General features: G+C 34.8%; 1 long non-coding RNA gene across 2 annotated transcripts; it reads left to right on the top strand.

Annotated features, from left to right (window-relative positions):
- The first annotated feature begins 933 nt into the window (after window positions 1–933).
- On the top strand, window positions 934–22,764 carry LOC144371326 (uncharacterized). 2 transcript variants are annotated; one of them, XR_013431413.1, is made up of 4 exons: window positions 940–1,032; window positions 4,400–4,466; window positions 15,339–15,461; window positions 22,710–22,764. It is a non-coding gene; the product is annotated as an uncharacterized LOC144371326 (long non-coding RNA). The 2 variants fall into 2 exon arrangements; XR_013431412.1 differs by lacking the exon at window positions 4,400–4,466 and having other exon boundaries at window positions 934–1,032.
- Window positions 22,765–23,299: the final 535 nt, after the last annotated feature.

The following is a 23,299-nucleotide window of genomic DNA, read 5'->3' as shown; positions in this document are numbered from 1 at the left end:
TTCTTGTTTTAAACATTAATACTAGAAACTTTAAAGTAATACTTTTGCTTCACAAATATTTTGATGGATATTGCTGCTTCAGGGATGGATTACAAATTGAAAACTCAAAGATTCTTCTCCCTAAAACCATAGAGCAGAATTTTATGTAAAATTTAAGGTATTTTTTATCATGTAATGAGGGGGCATTACCAGGAATTGGCAAGGGAAGTCAACTACTGAGCCACATTCCCCAGCCCTATTTTGCATTTTATATAGAGTCAGGGTCTCATGGAGTTGCTAAGCACCTTCTGTAGAGAGTGGTTTTGACTCATTATTTTTCTGCCTCACTCTTCTGAGCTGCTGGGATTGCAGGGGTACAAATCATGCCCAGAAGCATTGTTTCTATTTATGAGTAATATATACAAATATGTTACTCATAATTTGAGTTGACCTTGTATATAGTCATAAATGAAAAATGCTAGATCCTAGTACTGCCTTAAAATAACCATGTTTTGAGCTGTGGATTCAGTTCACTGTTACACAAATCAAAAAAAAATAAAAACAATAGGTGCATTTGTGCATTTCAGTAATATCAAGTATTTGAGAGACCATGGAAGGAGGATTTGAGGCTACAATGAGCAAATTAGTGAGACTCTGTTTCAAAAAAAAAGCAGAAGTGATTATAGGCATTCACAGCAATCTCCCTTGTAGATTCAGTGCCAGTATTAAAAAAAAAAAGCCAAGAACTTGTCATTCTAGTCTGTTTCCTTGTTGGATGCAATAAACTCAGAACATAGGTTCACTAAGTTTAGCCTGGGACAGTGCCTGAAACCCTGTCCAGTCATAGGCACTTTCATTAAAACTGTCCAATCCACACACAGCCAATGACGAGGTGGTGAGATTTCAAAGTCTGGGTTATTATGGCAAGTCTGCCATTTTACACATTTGTTTCTAGGTTTCCTCTTCTATCCTCAGGAGCCCCATGCTTCTGTGTCACACAGATGCTGAAAGAATCATAGAGAGAAGTCTGGGCACTGTGAAAGCCAAGAAATGGTGAGTATCTGGTATCTTGAGATTGGATAGGAGGCTGTTTGAGTTAATGGGCTTGGTAATATAGGGCATTATAAATGGGAAATGGGGACACTGCATTTTCTTCTTCAGTGTCTGATGGCCACAAGGCTTTTCTGTGGCAGCTCTGTTCTCAGTTGCCTCTGACCATTCTAGTGAAGTGTAGGTAATTAGCTAGATTCTGGGCATCCTGTCACATCACTTTATCATGTTTTTAGTAATTTTTGGAAGGCCTGATTGAAAATCAGTGTGCCATAGCCCAGCAGGTCCCCATATTGTGTGATGAAGACTTGGAAGATAATGGGGAAAACCCTAACTTTATGTACTCTTTTTAATCATGAAAACAGATGTGTTCTGAAGGAGCCCACATTTCTTCTTTCTCCTGAGCTTCCCAAATGACTGAAAAGCAGTACCTAAAATCAAGAACTCTGTCTTCCAGCCTAGCTCTTTATATGTCTCAGGATATATTTCTACATTTCCAGGTTTCTATTAATATTCTGTTTTTGGTGGGGTACTGGGATATAACTCAGGGACACTAAAACCCTGAGCCAAATCCCCAGCCCTATTTTGAATTTTATTTACAAAGTCTCACTGAGTTGCTTAGTACCTCACCCTTTGTTAGCCTGACTTTGAACTCATGATCTTCCTGCTTCAGGCTCCTGAGACACTTTAAGATTTCAGGTGTGGCTCTGTTCAATTTTTAGAGCTTTCATTGTGTCCTTTTTTTGTCGATTATTATTTTTTTTCATGCTATATTTAAAATGGATGCAGTATTTCTAATTTTTTTCAAGAACTGAATGGAATTGTTTGAAGTTTTGGTTTCTTTTTTTGATCATTTCACATGAGAGGAAAAAAGACAAGTGTAACTTGACAATTTGAAAAATAATAACAAAACCCTGTCTCTCCTCCCTTTGCCTTCCCAGGTAACAGAAATTATATCACAACCTCTCATTTGAGATTTCTCCTTGAAGAATTATTGTGTGATTTGTCCTCATTGCAACTCCCCATATTTGAATGTTTTGGGTTTCCTAATGTCCTGACACAAATTTTTAATAGATACAATGCCTAAAGTCTTTGGGGGTGCCTAGAGATTATAATTCTGTGAGACTTTCCTTTCTATAAAATAGTATGAAGTATGAAGTAGAGGCTCTCAAGGGCATCTTTGGAAGCCCTTCAGCTGACAAGAATCTTTTAGTAATACATGGCTGAAGCCCTCTGGGAAACTGAGATAGTGTGAAGACACACCCATTTAAATGCATTTTTTTTTCAATCAAGACATAAAGTTTTTATACTTATCACTCAGAACAGGAAGCCATGTGTTTATTAGAAGTGATGTGGGAAAAAAAAGAGGCACTCTGCAGGGAGACAGTGGATCCTCTAAGAGATGAAAAAGACAATATGGCTCTTATTCACTCCAGTTTTATTGGGGATATAAGAAAATATTCCAAAGAATCCTGCCCCAATCCACTTTTTGACTTTGGACAGAGCATAGGATAACATCAAAAACTCAAGTACCCACATTCATTAAAACTTTAGGTTAACTATGCCCATGCTCACAATTTATAATTGGATTCTTAAGCATAAATTGTTGTAAATTTTATGGCTAATAGAAATTATTTTTATGTTCCTGAGTTCTGATCTTTGATAGGGTGAAAATTTTTCCCTTTAGTGTAACTTGGGTTACTCTTATAGACAATATTTAGGGACTGCATTTGTTCTTCATATAATGTTTTGTGGAGGAAAATGACATATCCTCTCTAGTTAAGCTAGGCAGTGCTGCAGGTAAATTGCTTCTTGGAAAAAAAAGGATGGAATTAGAATATTGGGCCCATTTTAAAGACTTTTTCTTAATGTGCTTCTACCATTCACATATTTCTGTCCCCTATCAGTAGGGTACCATTTATTTATTTATCTATTTATTTATTTATTTATTGGTTGGTTGGCTTATTGTTGGCACTGTTTATTAAAACAAGGGCTACTCAAACAGTGATCTATATAACTAGCCTTTTTATAAATATTATTTTATAAAAGTGTTGATAGTCTTTTGAGTTAAAATCTTGTTTAGTCACTTAGTGGCTCCCTGACTTTTTAAAGCTTGTTTTTAACCTATGACCCTCCACTTTTAGCCTTTAAAACTGCTGAAAATTCCCAGCCTACCCTTTAACCTGAAGGTGCTTCTGTTCTTTTACCAGGTTTGTGAATAATTCTACATGGAAAATGGGAATACAGTGTTTTCTATGATGTAATGACTCAAATTTCCTTAGGTAGATACACAGAATTCCTAACATTGAATCATTAGGCATTTTAATTTTGAATATTTTGCAGAACCTTAACACCATTTTCAATAACATCTTTATTCAATTTATGCTCTCACTGACATTTTTACAAGATCCATGTAAATATGATCTAGAGTACCCACTATCTTTTGGTAGGTACATTTTTTTGTTGTTTTACTCCTAAGTATTCTTTTATTTACTTTTGTTTAGTTGCAGGTGAACACAATGCCTTTATTTTATGTTTATTTATGTCTATGTGGTGCTGAAGATCAAACCCAATGTCTCACACATGCTAGATGAGCACTCCACCACTGAGCCACAACCCCAGCCCCTAAATCTCATATTTTTATATTAGCCATTCTGACATCACTGTACAGGTTGCAGGAAATTAGCTGTCTGACTGAGGCATTAAATTTTGGATATAATTTTGTTAGATTCCAGGCTGTCAAGTAGCCAGAGGAAGAGTGTATTCTAAATGTACTCTGGGTTAAAACAGGTAATGTGGTTTCTAATCTATTTTCTGCAATACTACTGTAAATTTTAGATCTTGGAAGTAGTTATAAACAATGCAAATCCAATTGTTTGCAATCTATGAAGATTTGCACATGGTCAGTCACCTTTGCTTCTAGAGCTTGATGTTTAGGCTATACTCCCTTGAGCAGAGTAGAAACTCAGTGCATGGACAAACTCATTTTGGGAAAATTATGTAGGCTTGAAATTATTTCTGGAGTGAGCAAGGGTAGTGGTGGCTCAGGAATTGCTAAGCTGTCAATTATTCTATCATTAGCTTGATGAATTTTGCCCTATTAAATATGTAATTGAAGCAAGAGAGAAATTCATGTTTTGGCAGTGGAAGTTGGAAAAAATGCTTCTAGGGATAAAATAACACCTTTGAGATGCAATTTCTCTGCCCTGCTTTCAGGTGATGAAACACATGGAGAGACTTGCTTAGCCATAAAAGATTACCACTTTGTCATTTTGATACTTGCATATCACCTTTTCTCTGACCACTAGGTAAATTAAAATGAAAATCACAGAGCATTCTACAGTTCTAATACTAATCCTCTTTATTCAAGGTGACCCTGACTTTGGGGAAATTTGTTCCAAATGTGTGGCACTTCATTCAGCAATTCTAATGTCCAGGTATACCCTAGCTTTTTCTACCTGTTTGGAAGGCAGGCATTTTCTCAGTTGTCTAATGGGTCTATGTCTCTCAACTCACTTATGACTTTGTCAAAGAGAAACACATAACATGAGTGGATGTTGATTCAGTGTATCAGTAGATTGAAAGAGAGTCAGAAGTCTCATATTCTGCATTATTTCTGTCATGATTTTTGATGTGACATATTCCCCAAAAGTTTATCTGTGAGACAATGCAGGAAGGTTTGTAGGAAAAAAGGATTGGGTTATAACCTTAACATAATTAGTGAATTTATCCATGGAGGGCTTAACAGTATGGTAACTGAAGTGGTTAGTTGTGGCTGGAGAAGGGTGGAATCGAGGGTGTGGTTTTCGCATTATATTTGCATATACCCCAAATTCAGAGACTCTTTCACTGATTCATGATTACTATGTGAGCTACTTCCCTCTGTCACACACTTCTACCTTGATGTTCTTTCTCACCTTGAGTCTTGAGGAATGGATCCAGTCTTGTACGGACTAATGCCTCTGAAACTGTAAGCCTCCAAATAAACTTTTCCTCTCTACAATTTAGTGTTGGGTCTTTTAGTCACAGTGGTGAAAATCCTATTTAAAACAAATTTCATCTTCTAACCTTACAAGTCCCATCCTTGAAATCTACATTTTGTTTTGAGTTTGAACCCAGAATTCTAACATACTCTGTACACAAACTCTCAGGGAACATTTTTTTTCAAGCCCTAACCACTGATTTTAGATTGCATTTATTATCCATTTAGATATAGAGTTACTTTTTATGAGCTAGATGTAGACCACTTTATTGCTCTTCACAATACAAAAAATTACATGTTTATGAAATCATCTTTATGTTTGGTTCATACTATGACTTTTTTATCTTTGTTATTGTATTATAGTTTTAGAATATACATCAGTGTCACTTAATGATACTGCTACTTCATTTGCTTCTCTACAGCATAAATTTTGAGGTACTTATACATAATTTTCTTCACAGATGAATTCTATGTATTTATTTATTTATTTCACTTTAAGTTTCTTCTTTCATTAAAAGGCAAAAATGCTCAAATTTGATGGAAAATATTATAGATTACATTGAGAGAAAATTCTTGTTTTTGTAAGGCTGAGTTTTATCTAAACACTTTATGTGAATAATTGAATATTTTATGTGCTTCTGTAAGTTTTTATTTCTCTGTAAAGTGTACATATTTTTCTTTAAAACTTCTATGTAATGTATGAAGTAGTATGCAAATGTGACATTTATAGAATACTGATGTGGTTTTTTGTACTGTTATACTACATGTGCATGTCTGAGCTTTAGCAAAATTCTTCCTTGCACTTTACTATTTGTCCCTTTTTAAATGTACTTTTTAAAAACTACCTACCAGATTTTAGCTGTATACAACAATACTAATGTATTTTTATATGTTATTATGTTTTACAGAGACATATATTTCAATAAGTCCATGCTACGGGTGGGAAATAATGATGTATATTCAATAGTCACATAATTTTTACAAAGAGTAACCAACTTATACTGCATTGGTAGTTCATGATAAATTTTTATTTTACATCATCATCAATACTTTTTAATTTTATGTATTTGTTATTTTATTCTATAATTCTCTAATTTCCTAAAGTGTTGACCTTTTTATGAGTATTGAACACTTAGATATCACCTATCTAAGGAGGCTATTCAAGATGCTTGCTATTCTCCTCTTGGTGTCATATTTTCTATTAAGTATTTGGTTATAAGTGAGATAATTATTTCATCTCATCTGTCACTTTGTATCTTTAATGGTGACATTTCATTAATTGATTATTTTAAAGCACAATGTATTTATTGTTTTTTTTTATATTTTTATTTGTAGATGGACACAACATCTCAATTGTGTTCATTAATTTTTATGTGGTGCTGAGGACAAATCAAGTGTCTCACATGTGTGTGGCAATTGCTCCACCACTGAAACACAGACCCATCTTCAATTTATAATTTTTTAACATTTTGTTTTTTGTTACTTTGAAAAAAAATTCTCTTTTTTCTTTGTTATTCTTAGGTTTGAAAACAATTGTTTCATTCTATTCAAAATTAGACCCCAGTATTATTGTTGTTTTGAGACAGGGGCTTTATAATCACACAGGCATGCCATTGTTCCAGCAGCTTTCTTTAGAAAGGATATCATTTATCTACTTATCAGCAGTGGAAACTCTCACTTATCATTGTGCAGTTTGTGTCTTTTTAAAGATTCTCACTTCAGTTTCACAGGTCTATTTATTTATAATATTTTAAGATATACACTGATTTCTCTAAGTTCATAATATACAGTAATGTGTGGCATAATGGTCTTTTGGTCAGTGATGGAAACTATGTATAATGATAGCTACAACCTATAGCCTAAGCTTGTAGTAATATAAAATCTACATGTCAGTACATGGTATGATGTTTGCAAACATTTTTTAAAAAATGACTTTTGAATGCATTTCTCAGAATGGATGCCTATAATTTAAAGAGACACTTTTGTATACATACTGTATATTACAAGTAGAGATATAATTAGTATATGATTATTATATTTCATATTTACCAGAGCTCTTTCAATTTTATTTGTCATATTAAAGCACAAACATCTGACATTACTGATAAGATGGGCATTAGTTCATCTTGAATATTTTTAAATTTTGTTATTTTACTTAGAATTTTCTATATTCTCTCTCTCTCTCTCTCTCTCTCTCTCTCTCTCTCTCTCATCTCTCGTTTCTTTCTCTCTCTCCTTTTTTTGTAAAATTTGCCTTTTCTAAACCATAGAAATTTTCACAATTAGCTAATAAAATGTAGATACTTTTAGAAATCTAATTAAGTTTTATGTTTTCTTTTTAAGCTCAGCTTTAGATGAGGGTAAGGGGCCTAGTAAAATAATTTGTGTAGAATCTCATTGGAGCATATCTGTTTTTCCTAGAAGTAGAATTGGTGGTTCATAGGGCATGCTTGATTATATAGTGCCAAATAATTTTTCAAAGTAGCTTTATAAAGTTATGTGGCCACAAGCAGTGTTTGACAATTCCAGTCATTTAATATTTTGTAATTGTTAGGTCTTTATTAATATGTGTATGCCTGTATTGTCATTGTTTTTAACATTCTGCTGAGTATACAATACTCATCTGCATTTTAATGTTAACTTATCTCTCATCATATTGACATACATGTATATACATATGTTTACTCATTATTTGCAATGTTTTCTCCCTGTTAAGTGCTTTTTAAAACCTCTCTTTTTGTGGGACTGAGGTACCTGGGATTGACCTCAGGGGCACTTGACCACTGAGCAACATTGCCATGTCTATTTGTTTTTTGGTGTATTTATTTAGAGGCAGGGTCTCACTGAGATTTTATTTTCCCACCATTGTTGAGGCTGCCATTGAATTCATGATGTTTCTGTCTCAACATCCCCAGCTGCTGAGATTAGAGGTGTGCGTCACCACACTTGGCTGTTGAAAAATCTTTTGACTGTTGTATTTCTTTGTTGGGATTTTTTTTCTTAGCCATATGTACTATTTCCAGTATTCTTCACTACAAGCCTTTTACTAGAAATGGGCGATACAAACATTATCTCTATTGCTATGTCTTACTTTCATATAGTCTTAATTACATTATTTTGTCTACATTATTCTAGTTCTGATAAAATTCAACATGAGTTCATTGTACTTATTTTTTATATTTTATTTAATTTTCATAATCAATGTAAGAATATTTTTCCACTAACACAATAATTTCTTTTCTGCAAAATTATTTTGTTGAATTTGAATTTATTGATTTTCTGTATAAGATGAGATTATAGAGATTATATGTTTTGTTTGTTTATTTTATTTTATTTTATTTTATTTTATTGGGGCACAAGCGATTAAATTAAGACATTCTTTACCACTGAGTTAAATCACCAACTCTTTTCACTTTTTATTTAGAGATAGGGTGTCATTAAGTTTTTTAGGTCCTCACTAAGTAGCTATGTGATTTTTGAACTTGTAATCCTTCTGGCTCAGCCTCCCAAATCACTGAAATTAACAGTGGGTACATTTATTTGACCCAGCAGCTCTGTTTGGAATATTGGTAATGATGTAATACAGCAAAAACTACACTTTACATCACATTTCTACCATATCAGGATTTGCATATACACAACCTCATTGTACTTTTGCAAGTTTAGTAAAGTATGAGTACTTATATTAACTTAAAAATTAAAATGACATTCTTAGAGCTTAGCATGTTATCCACAAATAAAAGAGTGTGTTTCCATGTAAAGTGGTGAAAAATTGTTTGCTCAGTAGCTAGGAAGGCTGAAGCAGGAGGATTACAAATTCAAACCCAGCCTCAACAATGGTGAGGCACTAAGCAACTCAGTGAGACCCTGTCTCCAAATAAAATACAAAATAGTTCAATTCCCAGTACCAAAAACAACAACAACAAAGAATAATATAATACAAAAAAATACAACAATACAAAACAAACCATACAAAAGAAACAAAGAATCTGTAGACTCAGTAAATGACATTCACAGATTCTTCCTGTGGGGTTTTTGATTCAAATGTGAAGATTCTCATTTTCTTAGCAAATGTTGCACAAAGAGCAAAGTAGAAATACTAACAAGTGCTGAGGAAAAATATTCAGCAAAAATATTAATACACTGTTGATAGATAAAAACCTAAAATAGAACTGATAACTACTTTGTAGTAGGAGGACTCCAAAATATGATTGGCCTTAGAATTGGGTTCTTATATGAATCAAATGTAAATTTATTGAAAAACGTGAGTCACTTCCAGGGCAGCATCATTAAAGTGTTCCATAGAATTTAAAAAATCTTTTTTGAAAATCAAAGTTATGATACCCAAATGGGAATATTTTTGACAAGAAAATTTCACAGTGCCATTTCCTATACATTCCAGAGGAGAAGTTGGGTTAGCTTGAGGATCTCAGCATCACATTCTGTGCCAGGTGGAAATGGAAAAGGCAGTGTCTAAAAATTTTGTTAATTTGTCTTCTATGTAAATATTTTTAACATTATAGGGAGAGTAAATTAAAAAAAAACTTGGTGAATTTACTTATAATCAATTGGAATATAGTTTGAAATAATACATCAAACAGCATCACATATTGTAAAAATAAGTTTAATTTTTTATGTGTTTAGGTGTATAGGTAAATATAACAAAAATGAGTTTTTTACTATTGGATAAATTTCATAAAGATTTAAAAATCTCACATTATACTTACTTATTTTTCCTGTAAATAGTTTTCAATATATTGCCTCTTATTTATACTTTATGTATTACACACCTCTCGTATTAGAAAATAAAATATTGATTTTAAGAAGAATTAAATTTTTGTGCCTTTATGTATTAAGTTTGTGTGTGTGTGTGTGTGTGTGTGTGTGTGTGTGTGTGTGTGCATTGTACAGAAGTTGTCCACTACTTTATGACACCAGGCCTGGAATAAAAATCTCAACATAAATGTTCATTTATATATTATTCAAGTCAAATTATTGCGGCTCATATTACCACCAGATATAAAGTAAACAAGGAGATGATGGGCTGAGAAGACTCAGGTACCTGGAAATGCAGTGGAAAGTAGAGTAAAAATAAATGTCGAACAGAAAATGTTCACACCTTCCATAGCATGAGCATGATCTTTATAATAACTTCTTCCAAAATTTTTCCCACACATTTTCACCATAACTCTCTTAAAGCCTTCTTAAAAACTAAATACTTCCACCTTTATCCCTGGATCCCTTACAAATATGTGATGACATGAGACCCCTTGTATCCAAGAAATATAAAATGGTACCAGAAACTTGCAGAAGATATTTATATGTTATTTTCTGGATCTCTCCATTATTTGGGGGTTCTTGGGCTCTTTCACATATGCTTGACCCCAACTTGTTTGTTCCTACTACTCTTTTCCATGATGTGACCCTAACGTTTGTTGGTTTGGAAAGAGCTGACCTTCACTTCAGCAGAAAGAGTAGATGCTTTGTCTTCAAGATGAGAAGGAAAGAATAATAAATTAGGTGTCAATATAGCTCCCTTTATTATTCCAAATTTAGAGGAGCGACATTTAGAAACATTACCAATTTGTGATGAATATAAGGCTTTTGGTTGCCTCTTTGCATGCTCAAGTTGTAGATGTGTCATGTTTCCTGTGATTTAGAAATTTTCTCTTTTTTATACAATTATAGCCTGGCTCCTCTAAGCCTGATTTGTACTAGGTTTTAGCTATTCCCTATGAAGATTTAATTTAAAAAACCTTATATTGTTCATACAGCTCTATCATGTAGGCTTGAATCAAACACCTATTAAAGTGAATATTTGAGTAAACTGAAGAATGTATAGAAATTTCTGTTTCTTTTCCCATACATACCATAAGATAGGAAGCATGTCTCTCTTCAATTTAGTGGAGAGCAGAAGCAAAAGTTACCAAAGTAACAGTTAATTAACCCAGATGACTTTCCCATTGACCAACCCACATCCTATTTAAAATTGTCTACCTCTTTAAAAATATTGGGTTTCTGGTCATCTTCTGTTTTGTTTTGTACCTTCTTTAAAATAATCAGTCAACTCTGGGCTGGGGATGTGGCTCAAGTGGTAGCACGCTCACCTGGCATGTGTGTGGCCCCGTTTCGATCCTCAGCACAACATACAAACAGATGTTGTGTCCGCCAAATACTAAAAAATAAATATTAGAATTCTCTCTATCTCTCCCTCTCTCTAATTCTCTCTCACTCTTTCTTTAAAAAAGATAAGCAGTCAACTCTGTTATAGTTGAAGTTTAGTTCACGTCACTCTTTTTTTTCTAATGCACTAATATATTACTCTTCAATATCTTTTAAAAATCAATTTAATTAAAGGCTATTTCTTTTTTTAAAAAAATAGGGAATTATTTCCTCACCTGCATAGGGCTGGTAAATTTCCCTTGTTTCCAAATGAGAATATGTCTTAAAAATTAGTCTTGTGAAGTGTGATGAAAATGATGATTCTAAGCATTCTATATAATATCCACATCCAAGCTCTTTGTAGGGAGGAACATTAAATATTTAGGACCAATAAAGTACATTCAATAAAAACACACATACAATTGGTCAACCTGGAGTGTTATCCTGATGATTCAGCACCACAAATGTATATATTTGAGAATCCCTGAAACACTGTATATGAGAAGGTGGGTGAAAAATAAGTCATTTAGTAGCACTGAGATTTGTTTTAATTTATAATGTATAATTAGTCAAATAGGGTTGGCCTTGAAATTTTCACATCATTTTCAACCACATAAAATAAAGCATTTATACACTGACTTCAAGTGTTAAGAGTGAATTTAAGGGAAATGACATCAGAAATTTTCAGAACAAAATCATAGAAATGTGGGAAGAATACCTGTACATACACAAAGAAAGAAAAATATATATATTTGCACAAATATGAGGGTAAAGCCAGTGGCCCACAAGAATTGTTGGTGGCATATAATGATAACATGCAAATAATATGTTAGTGAGGTTGATGCATGGTTCTTCAATTCTGGGAGATGATAATAGGGGTATAGTAAATAACATAGTTAAACTCTCTGCATGTGCCTCTTTACTCTACCTTAAATTGATTTTGGGTTTGGTGATTTCTGAATTTTCTTTGTTCAGAATATCAAAGGTGATGTCCTCTAATATCTTATCCCATATCACATTTGTGGCAGATTTATCATCTTTTTCAGACTGCAGACCTAAGGAATCATCTAACTCATTCTGGGAGAAGATCTGACTTACCTAAATCTTCATTTGAAAGAAATAGCATATTGAAGAATATTTCATAATATTTTTAGTACTTTATTTTTTTACATTTTATTGGTGTGTTATAGTTGTATATAATATTGAGATTTGTTATAAAATTTTCATACATACACACAATAAAATTTTCTCAATTTGACTCCCCAGCACCCCCTCACTTCCCACTCCTTGGTCCTTTTTCTTGACTGATCTCTTTTTTATTTTCAGGCAATCCACCCTCACCTTTTATTTCATTTGTTTTGCTTGCTCAATTCCATATATAAAAGAAAACAAATGATCTTTATTTTACTTAACATGATGTTCTCTAGTACCATTGATTTTCCTGCAGATGTCATAATTTCTTTTTTCTTTATGGTTAAATAAAATTCCATAGTGTATATATAGCACATTTTTTCTTACTTTTTCCATCCATAGTTGGACATAAAGGCTGATTCCATAGTCTGCGTATTGTGAATTATGTTGATAAATATGTATCTTAAACATGGATATGTATAGTAAAATAACATTCTTCAGAATACATACTGATGAGAAGTATCACTGAGTCATATACTCAATCCATGACTAGTATTCCTGAGGAACCTCCATACTGATTTCATAATGGTTATTCAAATTTACAGTCTCTCTAAAAATATATAAGTGTCTCTTTTTCTCCACATCCTCTTCAGAATTTATTATTATATTTTCATTTATTACTGCCATTCTGACTGGTATAAGATGAAATAATACTATAGTTTTCTTTGTATTGTCCTTATTTCTAATAATGTTGTGTCAGGTGTCACTCTAGAAAGGAGACATGAACACACCTTTAAGACCTGAATAAAGATGTGCTGGACTGATATTACACCTATTGCAATGCAAGTGCACTTGCCCCTTTTGAGATAAAAAGGTACAGCTCTGGGAGTGGGTGTTACTTAACTGGAGTGGAGCTGCCTTCTTGTTTCTTTGTAGTACTACTTCTGGCCTTTTTTGGATAAAATTTTTTATGGAACCTCCCCTTGTTTTTCCCCTGTATAATAATAAAGAATTTCAGTGGCTCACTCTTTCCATGGACCCCTAAGATCACTGTGACATCTGTATATTTTGAAAAGGTTCTTCTATATGTTGTGTGCTTTCTTCACCATTTTCCTAAGTTATTTAAGTAGTAAGATTTTGTGTGCTCAGCATAGGTTGTAAACTCAGTTTGATCATGATAATTTTGAAATTTTGTTTGTTTATTTATTTTTAAAAATATCTTTATTTATTCATTATGTGCTGCTGATAATGAAACCCAGAGCTTCACCCATGCTAGGTTTGCACTCTAGCAGTGAGCCACAACTCCAGCCCCTAACCATTTGTCTTTAATCTTATGAGAAGTGTTAGGTTAGTTAATTTGCCCATTTATTAATGGGTTACTTAACGTTTTGTGTAAAGTTTACTGGGGTCTTTGAATACTCTAGATATAGAGGCAAAAGATTAGATATATATTTAAAATATATATATATATATATATATATATTTACCAGTACTGTCAGTTCTATCTTCACATTACTAATTGTTTGCTTTCTTGTGCAGAAGCTTTTTAATTTTATGTTGTCTCATGTATTAAGCCTTGGCATTATTACTTGAGCTTTAGGGGTCCTATTGAGAAAGTTGTTGCCTGTGACTAAAAGATAGAGTGTCAGTGCTCTATTTTTTTGAGCTTTTATGGCCAAAAACTAAAGAAAATCTAAAGCCTTCATATTTGCAAAGCTACAAAGAATGATTCTCTCTGAAAGCCTTTAGAGGTAGTATGGCCCTGACACTATTTTTACACTATTCTATTTTCACAAACTCACACTTAAGAAATTGGACTCATAACACCCAAAATTGCAAAAGGAAATATCTCTCTTTCTTTCTCTCTCTCTCTCTCTCTTTTTAGCAACAATGTAAAACCAGACTTTCAAAAAAGTATCTTTAGTTGTAGATTAACAAATTATTTTGTCTTATTCATTTTTATGTGATGCTGAGAATGAAATCAGTGCTTTATACATACCAGTCAAACACTCTACCACTGAAAAAAAAAACCCAAATCTCACAAATCAGACTTTCTTTTAACTTACATATTCTCTATTATGAAATTTGTCTTTTTAAGGGGAGGTTACTGGAAACAAAACCCAGTGGTGCTTAAAAACTGAGCCACATTTCCAACTTATTTTATTTAGGCACAGGCATTCACTGAATTTCTCAGATCTTTGCTAAACTTCTGGGATTAGCTTCTAAATTGTTATCATTCTCCCTCAGGTCTCCATGTTTCTGAGATTATAGAAGTGAACCACTGTACTTGGCTATGTCATCAAATTTAAATCATAATAATGAAGTGAACAGTAAGTGATAGCTGACAAAGGAGTGAATGTTTGCTGGAAAACATGACTGAAGCCTTGCTGACTGCCCTGAGTGGCAGTGAAGCTCCATCAGGAAGCTTCTGAATCCTGATTGATCTCTGAATGTATTGTGACTGCCATATCTGAATGAAATGATAGATTGCTGAGTAGGCATATGACACAGAGCTGTTCAACTGAATGAGAGAAATTTCCCCACACACACATACATTTAGGTGATTACAGGTAAATAATTCTGTGCTGAGTGATTATGTTTCATTCAGTGATATAGTAGGAATAACACTTTGGTTGTTCCTCCTATACTCCTGACACCACATCACAGTTCAAGAAAGGCAAGATAATTAGCCCCAACTTACTGATTCCATTCAGTGCCTTTCAACTAAATAAAGAAGCCATTTTGTAATCTAAATAAGATACACAAATATCATAAATAGGAGTTTCAAAATTTTCTTCCTCATCTGTATAATCAAAACTCACACACTTAAAATTTGTTAGACATATAAATTAACAAATCAATATATCCCAACTTCATCATCCAAATCCAACCAACTTCAATTCATTGGAAGTCTTGATGCCCCTCTTTCTTTATTATGGTCTTCTCTCCATGATTTTATATATCTTGAATTCTTACCTTCACTCTCTATTTTTTTTTCTTTTTTTCTTTTTGTTTTTATTGTTCTCCATGCCAGATTCCTCATTTTGTATCTCAGTGGTGATGGGACTGACCTAGATAACAGGAGGACACCTCATTCTGGTGAGAACAAGAGCTTCTCAAAAAATGCCTTTCTGCCCATGTGGCAGAGTTTCCCAAGGTAAGCAGGATTCAGGAAAAGGTTTCCTACATTTATTTTTCCATATTGGAATGCAGGGGTATATTGGCCCTACATAATCAAACTAGAACAAATGAAGTGTAAAGGCTCCACATATTCCATTTTCTTTCATTATTTCTATATAGAGGCCAGACTTGAAAAGAGAAAAGTATGAAACTCTCCAGAGAAGTGGGAAAGGAAGTTTACAATTGTAATAAAATATAAATATAAAGATACTGCACAGATACTGGCCATTAAAATGTTCTATGGGGTTTTGGGGGGCTGGGGCTGTAGCTGAGTGGTAGAGCACTTGCCTAACATGAGTGAGAAACTGTGAACAATCTATATAATCACGTAAAAGTAAACAAACTAAACCATTCTGTCCATACAAAACTACAATCAATCAATCAAGCAATCAATCAGGTATTGTATGAGAAACCAGAAAAAAAATCTGTCAATAAAATAAGCAAATTTGTTTCTTTTGCCTTTATTTCTGTGTAAGTAAAATAATAATAATAATAATAATAATAATAATAATAATAATAATAATAGGCAATAATAAATACAAACTGGACATAGTGGTTCAAGCTTGTAATTCAAATGACTGAGGAGACTTAGGAAGGAGGACAGCATATATCAAAGTAAACATCAGCAAATTAGCAAGGCCATAATCTACTTAGTGAGACCCTTGGCAACTTAGTGAGACCCTCTATCAAATTAAAAAGAAAATAGATAGTGCTGGAGATTTGTCTTACTGATTTAACATGCCTGGGTTTATTCTCTAATACAAAAAATAAAGAAAGAAAGAATAAGAAAAATATTTTAAAAAATTCATAAATCTCCATTTTTCAAGTATTTCTCATAATTAGATCATTTTACATTTTATGACCTGGGGAAGACATTTGTACATTTGCCCTAAATTTTTTTCTGTTTATATAAGTCAAGTAAGAATTTAGTGGGTTTCCCATCTTTTTGGCTTTTAGAAACACCATGACTGATTAGCCAATGCCAGGGATCAACATAAGTCAGATCATTGTGTTAATTTCTTCCTCTTTACTTTCTATTATGTTAACTACAAGCACCCTGATTTTGGCAATTAAGGGTGACCACTTGGCCTTTTCATTCTTTTAATTCTATCATGCCCATCACATTGAAATTTAATAATTGATTGACCACAGCTCTCACAGTAAGGTCTGGCCTACAAAGATGAGCAACCATCACATGATATCTCAGAATCAAATAAATTAAGATGGACTTGTTCTCATCAAGGAGATAGTATTCTAAAAGCAAAAGCAAAATTATTAAAAAGTATTTCCTGACTAGGTACCTGAAAACTACTCTTTCATAGCCACACATATATATAAGCCATAAAAAATAAGAAGAGCCCTCACCCAAAGTTTGGAGAATACATTCTGCATTTGGCTATAGTAGGAGTAAAATCACATTACCAAATTTCTGTACCCAGATAAGGCTAAAGGACTACTGATATTATGGCACTAATTCTGCCTTTTGTAAAAGATGAGGTTTATACAACTGTTTGGTATCAAAAAATATTTTCAAAGTCCCACAAGTACTGAGTGTATGTGTGTGTATGTGTGTGTGTGTGTGTGTGTGTGTGTGTGTGTGTGTTTATATGAGTCTAGTACTGGTGGATAAACTGAGGAAATATTATTCCTGAGCTATATCTTCAATATTTTCTTTTTTTTTTTTAGTTTTGAGACAGGATCTTACAAATATGATTTTTTGTGTGCTCACAATTTTTAAGTACATATCAAGAACAAATATACATGAACCCAAGTCAAATCTTATCTCTTTTAGGAGCCATGATTCATCATTATTTTTAAATTCTCTTAAGAGTTAAGTAGTCACATTTTTTTCAAAAAGGGGGGTTACACACATATGGTGGCTCATGTCAGCAATCTTAATAATTTGGGAGACTTAATCAGGAGAATCACAATTTCTAATTCAGCCTAAATATTATGAGAGGGCCCTAAGCATCTAAGCAACACTTTGTCTGAAAACTGAAACTAAAATAAAATACAATTAAAAAGGGCTTGTGATACAGGGGTTTAGAAGAACTATCCTGTATTAATTACTCATTCCTCTCCCCTTAAAAGGAAAAGAAAATAAAAGAATTAAAAAATTACATCTGGTGAACTTTCTATTAAATGGGGATAATATGTTTGAGAAAAACTTCTGAAGCTTATAGCAAGGATTTAAAATAAACTTGGGAAATGGCTGAGAACTGAATTGAAAAATCAAGGACAAGAAAACATTTTTAAAATTTCTTATCAGGAGAAACTTAAAAACAGGTATATTTCATTACAGTCATAAAAATGCAGCATGGTATGGAAAATGCAACAAAACCACTGTATTTGTATCACAAATATTTTATAAATGGAGAATATGAAACATAAAACACTACATAAAAAAAGTGAGGGGGAGACAACATTAAGGCAATATATGTAATCTAAAATAAATAAATCACTATATATCCACTATATAAATATTATCTGGGAGCATGTCTACAAAACAAAACAATAGTCCTTGCATAAAGCAGAGGATTTGTGATAGTCTCACATTAAAAATAGTTTCACATATGTGGTTGCTGTTTAGGGGCTCATATCAAAAAAGCAATGTTTGGGGCTCAAGCAGTTGAAAGAAGATGTGAGGAACTTTTTTTTTTTACCATATGATTTAAAAAATTTTTTTAGTCATACATGACAGCAGAATGTATTTTGACATATACATACATGGAATGTACATACATCAATCATATTGTCTATTGTATTCTGCTGCCCTTTCTATCCTCCCTACTCCTGCCCTCCTGTTCCATCCTTTCTCTTTATTCAGTCTAATGTAACACACTGCAACAGTCTGTCTGGGCACAAATAACGAAGCCACCACAAAAGCCTTGTATGTTCAAACAGCAAGTCTTTATTCCTGAACTCTCACCAGCTTTCTACACACACTTCTCAGAACACTTCTTGGAAACACACAACACACTCCCTCCACCGGGCTCCATGTGCCAATCCTTCATGAACACCCCCCACCCCACCCCCACCTCCGCGAAAACTCAACTGGAACTCCAAAGTAGCGGGTACCCAAGGCAGCACGATCTGCCCTAATCCTGAAACTGCCCTATTCCCGGAGCAGGGTCACCTTTCAACTATTCCCTCTAGCAAAATGCCAGGTGTCATTCCAACTAAACTGTGGGTCTCAGCAACACACTATTTTTTTCTCATCACAACATCATATATGTATTCTGTGTAACAATGAGGTCCTCCTTCCATCTTCTATGCAACTCCCCTTCCCCTTCTTTTTCCCTCCCACCTCTTTTCCTATTTAGTGGTAGTCTTCTTCTCATGCTCTTCTTCCCTATTCCATTTTGAGTCACCCCTCTTATATCAGAGAAGACATTCAGCATTTATTTTTTAGGATTGGCTAACTTCACTTAGCATAATCTGTTCTAATTCCATCCATTTGCCTGCAAAATCCACGATCTTGTTATTTTTTTAGTGCTTTGTAATATTCCATTGTGTACAAATGCCACATTTTTTAATCCATTCATCTATTGAAGGGCATCTAGGTTGGTTACAAATTCTAGCTATTGTGAATTGTGCTGTATATCTATCTACCTATCTACCTACCTATCTCTCTCTCTCTCTCTCTCTCTTTATATATATATATATATATATATATAATCTATCTATATCTATATATCTGTATATCTATATATCATCTATCTATCTCTGTGAATTCCTGAACTCCCAGTCAGAAGAAAGCATTCAATTCTGTCCTTGAGTGTGCTGATGGTGATGTGATTTCTAGACAGAGCCCTCTGTGCTCTGAAGCAGAAACTAGCCCCCTCCTGATGTAACTTAAAAGAATAGCCTCCAAATTTTCTCATTTCTTTGCTGGATACACCTTTTACAAGAACAGGATAAGCCATTTGGTTAAATAGTTCAGAAGTTAATTCTCAAAAGATGTGAGAACATTTTTCTTACATTCCTCCACTCTTAGAGGGAATCTGATCAGCTCTTCTTGCTGGATTCACAAGGCTACCTACCTTTGGCTCACGTGTGCCCAACTCTTCAGGCCTTCCCACCTACATTCCATCACTGAAAGATAACAGAACAAAGGACAGGAACACTGATATAAATGCAGGAAAGCTAAAAGAAAACCTTAGCTATAAAAAGAGAAAGACATCTCCCTTTGATGGATACCATCTCTTGGGTCTCCTTCTTCCTCCGGGAGAAGTTTTTTATGCTGTCTTTTAATAAACTTCTACTTTCCAATCTGACCTTGCCTCTGCGTGCTTCTCTGGTGTTATACTTCAAAATTGGAGAAGCAAGGACTCCTCACTGGTAAACAACGATAACACTGGTGTCCGAAGAAGTGAGGATTTCTGTCTTTTTTTGTGTTCTAGGCTTCCTTTGTTCTCCTACCTTTTCTTATTATTTTTCTCCTTCCTGAATCCTTGACTAGGCCCAAAACTAGGGCAAGAAATTCTTGGTGGGGTGGCCAAAAGATGGAACACAGGTGAGCTGAAGGGGGAAGGGCAGTGCAGAGAGCCAAAGACAAATGAACCACCTTAAAGCTTCCTGTAAAGAGGGGCAATTATTGGGACAGATTAGGTTACAGGTGGAGGTGTGAAGTTCTTGAAAAGGGTCAAAGAAGCACTCTGAGAGAGTTAAAATTCTTCCCTACAGGACAGTCTCCAAATGGTTGGAATCACTCAAAATTAATCTATCTGTACTGACTGCCTGTCTAATTCTGGCTTCATGAACACATTTGCTTTTCAATTTTCAGTATTTTTTCTATAATTTAACCCTGAAAAAAAAACAAAGAAAAAAAGAACCATCAAATTATCAAGAAAAACAATTAATGGAATGCTCGTGGGCCCCTTTCCCTCAGTCTCAGGACATTCCCTTAGCATTTCTGCTTTTTTTTCTGCCAGGGTTTCACAGAAATCACCTGGGATCACTGTGTTAAGATGATGAGAGTCACAGCCTCAAGAAAGAGTGCTTTTGTAAAGTGATCCTGAATAAATAGTGAAGGAGAGAGCAGGGCTCAAAACTAGGTTCTCCTGAGCACTCAGGCAGAGGATATGCCCAGTATTCATTTCTATTTTTTTTTAATCTTCATACAGATTTCCATATTTGTATTAATTTGCAGATCCACTGAAAGACCTAAGCAACCTCATTCTACTTGTGACCTCATTTTGCTCTGAAACTTAACCTTTGTCCTACTATAGTCCCAAAGTCAGGAAAAATACCACTGAAAAGCTCTGTGGAAACAGTTCTAAAAAAGCCACAGATGGTGATCGCTGAAGATAGGCCAAGATATTGAAATATCTGAAATTCCAGATGCTCCCACCTAGGTGTGGTGGCCAATATCTAAACTAGAGGCCCTGCTAGGTGTGGTGGCCAATATCTAAACTAGAGGCCCTGCGGCTGGGCATGTGCCCCTCCTTGCCACACCCTCATGGTTTAAATCAATCACTTTTAATTGCATCAACCCCTTGAACTAACCAAGAATCCTTTCCCTATTCTCTCCCGCCACTTAATTCACTAATCATGTTTTAGAGTTGTTGTTGGATTTTCTGTGGTGTGTGTTGATTTGCTAAGAGATGCTGTGATGGATGTGGGGTGCCTTTCTTCCCCAAACAGTGTATAAACTTCTTCAGACCCCCAGTTGCTGTGCATGAAGGACCCAGCTAGCTTGCAATAAATGCCTCTTTGCTGCTCACATTGATGTGGGTCTCTGGGGGTCTTTCTTGGGCCCCAAACTAAAGCATGACAGCACCTGGGTTTTAATCCTTCCAGGTCAAGGGGGTTGGTAGAGAGGTTTCCAGGAAGGGGATATGGATAAAAGGTCCTGATAATGGCTAGTTCTGACCCCAGGCTCAGGCTCGGTGACCCAGACCAGTCTGCTGTCCCTGGGGTGAGGGCGGGGGAGTGCAGAGAGGAGTGGAGTCTCGAAGTCTCGAGAGAACTGGCGGTGGTGGGCTGATATGTGAGTGGTAGGTGGCAGCGGTGTCCAGTGGGGGCTAAGGAGGTTGAGAGCGGCAGAGACCAAGGCTGCAAAGGGAGTGGGTCGGGTCAGTGGTCCGCATCTTCAGAGGCAGCCCAACATGCCCCGAGGCTGCAGCAGTGCTGCCCAGCCCCTTCCATTTGGGGACCCGGCACAGGGTGAGGGGCCAGGTGCCATGGGCCAGTCAGTCCTCACACTCGGGTGTGATCTGGAGCCTGCTTCAGTTTCCCAGGGTTGCGAGGTTGGCACTGCTGGCCATGGCAGCACCACTTTGCTGTGTACCAGGCAAGTAACTTGTGCATTTTCATGCTCAGGCTGAACAGAGAGGTGCAGCAGCCTGCCCAAAGTCACACTGCTGGGATGTGGTGGGATGAGCTTCCAATACCCCTGCAGGCCTTCACCCTTCCTGGCCTGTGGTCCTTCTCCCAGAGGTGCTCACAGCTAGTTCCCTCGGGTCCTAGTGGGGCTGCTGATGGTGTGTCTGGGACTTACTCTGAAATTGGATGCAGCAGGGTGTGTGTGTTCTTTGGGACAGGCTTTTTCCATGCCTTTGTCCAATTCCTGAAAGGTCTTTCTGTTAGGTGCCATCTGAATCTGGCTGCAACCAAATAAAACTGTTTCCCCATCTTCAGCGCTATCTTAGGTGCCTTGTCTTGTCCATCATTACAACAGTATATTTCTATACACTTAAACATTGTTTATGTTTTCATGAAATGGTAAATAGATGGGATAAATTGTGTACTTCAAATAACAAAATATCACTTATTAAAATAGAATAATTTGCCTAAGTTCAGAAATTTACAAGGATAGTTTTAAAGTGTGAATAAAGAAGGAGTTAACAGATGTGAAAAAAAATTAGAAGGTTCTAAGTATGGATTTAATAGGAGGAAAATGTGTTTTGGGATAAGAGAGTGTATATGATTAAGTAAATAAGAGGGTTTAAGCTAGTGATAAAGAAGGTATGTTTATGTTGGCTATATAGGATTCAGTAAGTGATAAAGAAGGTCTGTGTAAGTTGATTATATATGTAAGTTATTCTAGCAAGTAATCTTGAAGGAATTAAGCATTATGCAACTGTGGTTAAACAACAACTGTTATTTTGCAATATTGTAGTATGTTATTTCTTTAAGAGCTAAACGATTAATATTAAACCATCAATATTAATTGTGGTAGTATTACTCTTTTTTGTACATTAAATGTGTTCATGTTTTCCAGGTATGTAAGTCTTTAAGATAGAAACTCAAACAACAACAACAACAACAACAAAAACCAAATATTATATCAAGCTGGTGTTCTCCAAACTAAAGGTGCATGGTAACTTTAGACTTATAAGAATAACATATAGGAGATTTATTTATATCATTTAATTTTCTATAACTGGACCTGTTATCAATAAGATAAATATGAAGTCCTATACACTGGGTGGAATTTAAATGTAACATCATATTTTGTTAGCTATTATTCATGTAACATCAACCAACAATATATGTAAACCTTATAAAATTATATTTAAGAAACAAAGATCAATTTTAATACTAGAATACCTAAGATTTATAAAGAACCTTGCCTTCCCTGAAATAAGGTTCTGCCTACCATCTTACTAAATATCAGAATGCCTTGCCTTCCCTGAAATAAGGTTCTGCCTACCATCTTACTAAATATCAGAATGACTCCAAAGTAGCCCTGACTTCAGCTAAAAGCCAGTACTCTTAATTTAAAGTGAAACTGACTTTGCTGGATCTTTAAGATCAAGACTTAAAGTTAAATTAAAATGCCCAAGAAAACCAATATTTGACTCTTGCCCT

Source organism: Ictidomys tridecemlineatus, chromosome 16 (assembly GCF_052094955.1).
Source record: "Ictidomys tridecemlineatus isolate mIctTri1 chromosome 16, mIctTri1.hap1, whole genome shotgun sequence".
NCBI classification, from domain to species: Eukaryota; Metazoa; Chordata; class Mammalia; order Rodentia; family Sciuridae; genus Ictidomys; species Ictidomys tridecemlineatus.
This window is presented reverse-complemented; position numbering and strand designations above follow the sequence as displayed.